The following is a 6,083-nucleotide window of genomic DNA, read 5'->3' as shown; positions in this document are numbered from 1 at the left end:
AAAGGCAGAAATCACCCCCCCCCCAGCGAGGATGGCCATGCCGCAATCCCTTCACCTCCTTTCTCCTCTCAGAATCTTGGGCACGCACGCACACTCGCTGGGCATGAGTTTAAGCCACCAGGTCCAGGACTCAAACTGCAGTCAACTACATGGGAGTTCAGCAACACAGCCATTATGCTAACTGCTGGTCCCAATATATTTGATGGGGGGTGGGGCGGAGAGGGGAGGGGAGGGGAAGGGAGAGGAGAGAAGAGAGAGAGAGAGAAAGTGAGAAATCAAGCTGCCAGGCCTGGGACTTGAATGATGGCCGACTACATGGGAGTCCAGCTAACTGCCACGTCACCTGCCAGTCCCTTAGAGAGATTTTTGCTATAAGGCTCATGCACTCACCAAAGAGACAAAGAGAAAATAAGAAATCACCCCTCAGGAGGGATGGCCACGCTGCAACCCCCTCTTCCATTCTCCTCTCAGGATTTTGGGCACACACACATTCACGCACACGAGCTACGTGCACCCACACACCATGCACCTGGCGTGAGTTTCAAGTCACCAGATTTGAGACTCAAACCATGATCGACTATGTGAGAGTCTAGCAATATAACCGTTACACTATCCCTTGGTCCTAGTACTAATATTTTTAATTTGCTATAGGGCATGCACGCTCACCAGAGATTGGTGGGGGTGGGGGGGAGCAAGCCATCAGGTCCAGTACTCAAAACACAGTGAGCCATATGGGAGTTTGGCCCTTTAACCACCACAGCATCTACTGGTCCTTATTTATTTTTTAAATTTGCTATAGGGCACATGTGCTCAGCAGTGCTCACCAGACACACACACACACACACACACACACGGAGAGAGAGAGAGATAGAGAGGGAGAGAGAAAGTGAGAAAGCAAGCTGCCAAGTCCAGGAATTGAACCGCAATCAACCACATAGGAGTCCAGTGCCCAAACAACCACACCACCTGCTGGCCCCTGTATTTATTTATTTTTAATAATTATTCTATTTAGGGGCCAAAAAGTGGCATGGTGATTAAGGGCACTGGACTCCCACATGGCCAACCACAGTCCAAGTCCCTCTCTTTCTCTTTTTTTTTTTTGGAGGAGGTTTTTGCTATAGGGTGCGTGTGCTCGCCAGAAAGAGAGACAGAGAGTGAGGAATCACCCCCCCCGGGGGGGGGGAACCACACTTCAATCCCTTCTCCTCCGTTCTCCTTTTGGGATCTTGGGCACGCACGCACATGTGCCCTACGTGAGTTTAAGCCACCGGGTCTGGGACTCGAACTGTGGTCGACTACATGGGAGTCCAGTGGCATAGCCAGTACACTAACTGCTGGTCCTCTTCTGCCCCTCTTTTGTGAAATTAAAATAAATAAACAAGTGAAGTTAATGAAATAATTATTTCTTAAAAGAATTATTATATTTAGTTTTTTATCATTACTAGTATCTTTAAGAATTATTTATTTATTTAATTTTATATGTTATTATATTTTAATTTGTCCAGGGAGAGACACAGAGAGAGAGTGAGAAAGGGAAAGTGAGAAAGCAAGGTACCAAAAACCTTTAAAAAAAAAGAAAAGAAAAAGAAAACCACCAGAACTGGACTCAAACTGCAGTCAACCATGTGGAAGTCCAGCACCCCTAACCACCATGCCACCTGCTGGCCCCATAATATTTTAAAATTTTGACCAGAGAGATAGAGAGACAGAGAGAGAGGAAAGTGAGAAAGCTAGCCACCAGGTCCAGGACTCAAACAATGGTACATCATGTGGGAGTCTAGCATCCCACCAGCATGCCATATGCTGCCCCCACCCCTGTATTTATTTCTATATCTATACATGTTAAAAATCACAAATGTGGGCAGGCTGAGTTGTGTGGCGGTTAAGGTGGCTGGACCCCACGTGGCTGATTCCATGAATTGAGTCCTGATGGCTTGGGAAGTATGCAGGGCGTATGTATGTACATGGCCAAAGTCCCAGGAGGACAGGGATTGCAGCATGATGATCACAGGGCAGGAGGTGATGGTTTCTCACTTTCCCTCTCTCTGTGTCTCTCTTTACATTGAATAGATGTGACCTATATCCAAACCAAACCAAAACAAAAACACACATATGTATCTCCACCAGAAGATTTTAAAATTTAATTTGCTATTGTAGAAGATGCATGTGCTCACCAGAGAGAGAGAGAGAAGGAAAGTGGAAAAGCAACCCCCAGGGGAATGGCTACTCTTTCGGGTATTAGGGGCATGTATGCACATGCACCGGGTGTGTTTCAAACCACCGGGTCATCGAAGTCAGTTATGTGGGATCCAGCTACCTCATCAAGACTGGCCTCCCACCACTGGAAGATTTTTAAGAGGGTAATGACAGAATTTAATTTATGTTTTCAAAGACTCTGCCTGGTAAGAATACAGTCTCGGGGAACTAGCAACAAAAATGGAAACCAGGGAACCAGCAGTTAATGGCTATGTCGCTGGACTCCCACGTGGTCGAAAACTCATGCCGGGCACGTGTGCGTGCGTGCCCAAGACCCGGAGAGGAGGAGAAGAAGGGATTGTGGCGTGACCATCCTCCCTGGGGGGTGATTTCTTGCTTTCTGTCTGTCTCTCTCTGTCTGCCTGGTGAGCGCACGCGCCCTATAGCAAAAGAATCTCTCCAAAAATGGAAACCAGAAATAACTTAGGGGATATTCCAACAGTCTAGATGAGGGTGGATCAGAACAGAGTGTAATGCTGAAGGTAGTGATAAATGCTCAAATTTTGGAAATAGTTTAAATCAAAATTGCTAACTATTCCATGTGAAGTGTTAAGGAAAGAAAAGCATCACAGATGATTTCTTCAGTCTAACCCAACTGAAGGAGTGGAATTTTCATTTACTGAGATGGAAGATTATAGGTGAACCAGGATTTGGGGAGAAGACCAGGAGTTTGGTCTGCACATTTTTTTAAAATTATTATTATTTAAAGAATTTTCCGGCAGGGACCAGCAGTTAGCGTAATGGCTGTGTCGCTGGACTCCCACGTAGTCGACCGCGGTTCAAGTACCAGACCCGGTGGCTTAAACTCACACCGGGTGCGTGTGCATGTGTGCCCAAGACCCCAAGAGGAGAATGGAGGACAAAGGATTGCGGCATGGCCATCCTCCCTGGGGGGGGGGGATTTCTCGCTGTCTCTCTGTCTCTTTCTGTCTTTCTGGGAAGTGCACGTGCCCTATAGCGAAAACCTCTCCAAAAAAAAAAGAATTAGGCGGGCAGGTGGTGTGGTGGTTAAGGTACTGGAGGTACTGGACTCCCACATGGGCAACCACGATTCAAGTCCTGGACCTGGTGACTTGGTTTCTCACTTTCCCTCTCTCTGTTTCTGCGGTCAAATTAAAAAATAATGATAATAAATAAAATAAATATTTTAAAAAGAATTATTCACTTAATTTTACTCCATTTAAAATATTTATTTCTTTATTTAAATTTGACCAGAGAGAGACAGAGAAAGAAAGTGAGAAAGCAAGCCACCAGGTCCAGAACTCAAACTGCAGTCAGCCAAGTGGGAGTCCAGCATCCTAGCCATTATGTCACCTGCAACCTCTTGGCCTGCATGTTTTTAGCTTTGTAATACCTATTAGATATCCAAGTAGAAATGATAAGTGGTATGGGGTCAACATAGCTTTTAAACTGGGAGAAATTAGTGTTTGGAGAATGAGAATAATCCAGTAGAGAGGGAACATTAGACGGTATAGGAAAGAAGAGCGATGTCCTGAGTGCGCCAGGGCGGACAGGGAATCCAGCAAGTGTAGGGTGGGCCTTATTTCCGTGGAAGCGTTTAACGTACAGTAGGGAGAGAAAGCAAGGCGATGTGATCACAGAACTCAGGTAGGTAGTAGGTACGACTGTTCATGTCAATGGGAAACCAGAATCCGTGGTTTGTAGTGAAAGAATGAAAACAACAACATAGGAGTGGAGGAGGCGGCTGAATGGATTAGGGAAATATAAAAGACTGCTGAGAAGTAATAGGAATCATCAGAGTTTGGGGGAGTTATAAATTGAAATTGGGAGTGAAGAGGCTTTTGCTGATCGACAGGAAACCGAGGCTCGCAAGAGGGCGCTCGCGGGCTTGTTCTGGGTGGTTCCGTCTCTGAGAACTGGATACGTAGGGAGAGCTGCCTCCAAGGGAGAAAAGGGAGAAGAAAACGATCTGCTTCCTCTCAACGAGGAAGAATTAGAAATGCCCTTTAACCAAAACTACTGACGCTGTGAGCAGGATTCGAACCTGCGCGGGGAGACCCCATTGGATTTCGAGTCCAACGCCTTAACCACTCGGCCATCACAGCCGCGTGCGGCCTCGGGCCTGCGCAAGTATAGCTGCCTATCACCATTATTCACTTAATTTTACTCCATTTAAAATATTTATTTCTTTATTTAAATTTGACCAGAGAGAGACAGAGAAAGAAAGTGAGAAAGCAAGCCACCAGGTCCAGAACTCAAACTGCAGTCAGCCAAGTGGGAGTCCAGCATCCTAGCCATTATGTCACCTGCAACCTCTTGGCCTGCATGTTTTTAGCTTTGTAATACCTATTAGATATCCAAGTAGAAATGATAAGTGGTATGGGGTCAACATAGCTTTTAAACTGGGAGAAATTAGTGTTTGGAGAATGAGAATAATCCAGTAGAGAGGGAACATTAGACGGTATAGGAAAGAAGAGCGATGTCCTGAGTGCGCCAGGGCGGACAGGGAATCCAGCAAGTGTAGGGTGGGCCTTATTTCCGTGGAAGCGTTTAACGTACAGTAGGGAGAGAAAGCAAGGCGATGTGATCACAGAACTCAGGTAGGTAGTAGGTACGACTGTTCATGTCAATGGGAAACCAGAATCCGTGGTTTGTAGTGAAAGAATGAAAACAACAACATAGGAGTGGAGGAGGCGGCTGAATGGATTAGGGAAATATAAAAGACTGCTGAGAAGTAATAGGAATCATCAGAGTTTGGGGGAGTTATAAATTGAAATTGGGAGTGAAGAGGCTTTTGCTGATCGACAGGAAACCGAGGCTCGCAAGAGGGCGCTCGCGGGCTTGTTCTGGGTGGTTCCGTCTCTGAGAACTGGATACGTAGGGAGAGCTGCCTCCAAGGGAGAAAAGGGAGAAGAAAACGATCTGCTTCCTCTCAACGAGGAAGAATTAGAAATGCCCTTTAACCAAAACTACTGACGCTGTGAGCAGGATTCGAACCTGCGCGGGGAGACCCCATTGGATTTCGAGTCCAACGCCTTAACCACTCGGCCATCACAGCCGCGTGCGGCCTCGGGCCTGCGCAAGTATAGCTGCCTATCAACATGCCCGCCTCCCGCCGCCCACGCCCCCACCGATTTGAGACTTGTGTGCGCGTGCGCCTCCGCTCGGCGACGCTGGCTCAGCCTTCCTTAGAGCCGTCACCCGCGGACTTGCTGGAGCTGCAGCCTTCCGTTCTCTCTCCCCTCTCTACGCCACAACTGGACAGCCCCAACAAGACAAGTCGAAAGCCGAGTCCGGTGCCCAAAAACCTTGAGGGCGGACAATAGAATGCCCTGACTCACACTGGTTCTGCGAAGCCTCCAAATACACACAAAAATTGTAGCGGAACGAAAACACAGAGGGCACAGAGGATTGGCTCCGGAAGAAGGAGGTATCTCTAGAAATGTGCTGGAGGATACTATTTCCAACAATTGAGGGACCTCGGGCTCAAACCCAGAGTACACACTTATTATAGAAGTGCTTTAATTGGTTAGGCCACAGAATCAACAGGGTAGTAGTTTCCTCTCAAGATAGATCAGGTGTTAGTGGGTGTCAATTGTGAAAAGGACTTAATAATGGCTGCAGTGGGTCCTCAGTTGGCTCATTCCTTCCCAGGGTCCCTTCCTTTTGTAGCCAGAGATTCTGTCCTTTCCCTCTCCCACACCTTTCTGGGACACCTCCACCATGAATGGATACATGATTCCATGTCCCTTACCTACCTAGACTGACCTGCTGAGGAGTCCTCTCCTGTGGGGTGACCTAGAAACTTAAGAGGCTAACACACTCAGTTGCCTCTGGGCACCAGGGAGTTAAGTGGGCTTCTCTTT

The 6,083-nt window shown here is 47.2% G+C and overlaps 2 non-coding genes across 2 annotated transcripts; both read right to left on the bottom strand.

The window, feature by feature from the left end:
- Positions 1–4,240: 4,240 nt before the first annotated feature.
- On the bottom strand, positions 4,241–4,322 carry TRNAS-CGA (transfer RNA serine (anticodon CGA)). Its single transcript has one exon. It is a non-coding gene; the product is annotated as a tRNA-Ser (tRNA).
- Positions 4,323–5,193: 871 nt separating this feature from the next.
- TRNAS-CGA (transfer RNA serine (anticodon CGA)) lies at positions 5,194–5,275 on the bottom strand. Its single transcript has one exon. It is a non-coding gene; the product is annotated as a tRNA-Ser (tRNA).
- Positions 5,276–6,083: the final 808 nt, after the last annotated feature.

The sequence above is a fragment of the Tupaia chinensis genome, unplaced genomic scaffold (genome assembly GCF_000334495.1).
Source record: "Tupaia chinensis unplaced genomic scaffold, TupChi_1.0 Scaffold000330_1, whole genome shotgun sequence".
NCBI classification, from domain to species: Eukaryota; Metazoa; Chordata; class Mammalia; order Scandentia; family Tupaiidae; genus Tupaia; species Tupaia belangeri.
The sequence above is the reverse complement of the archived record's forward strand: the minus strand, read 5'-3'. Positions and strand labels throughout refer to the sequence as shown.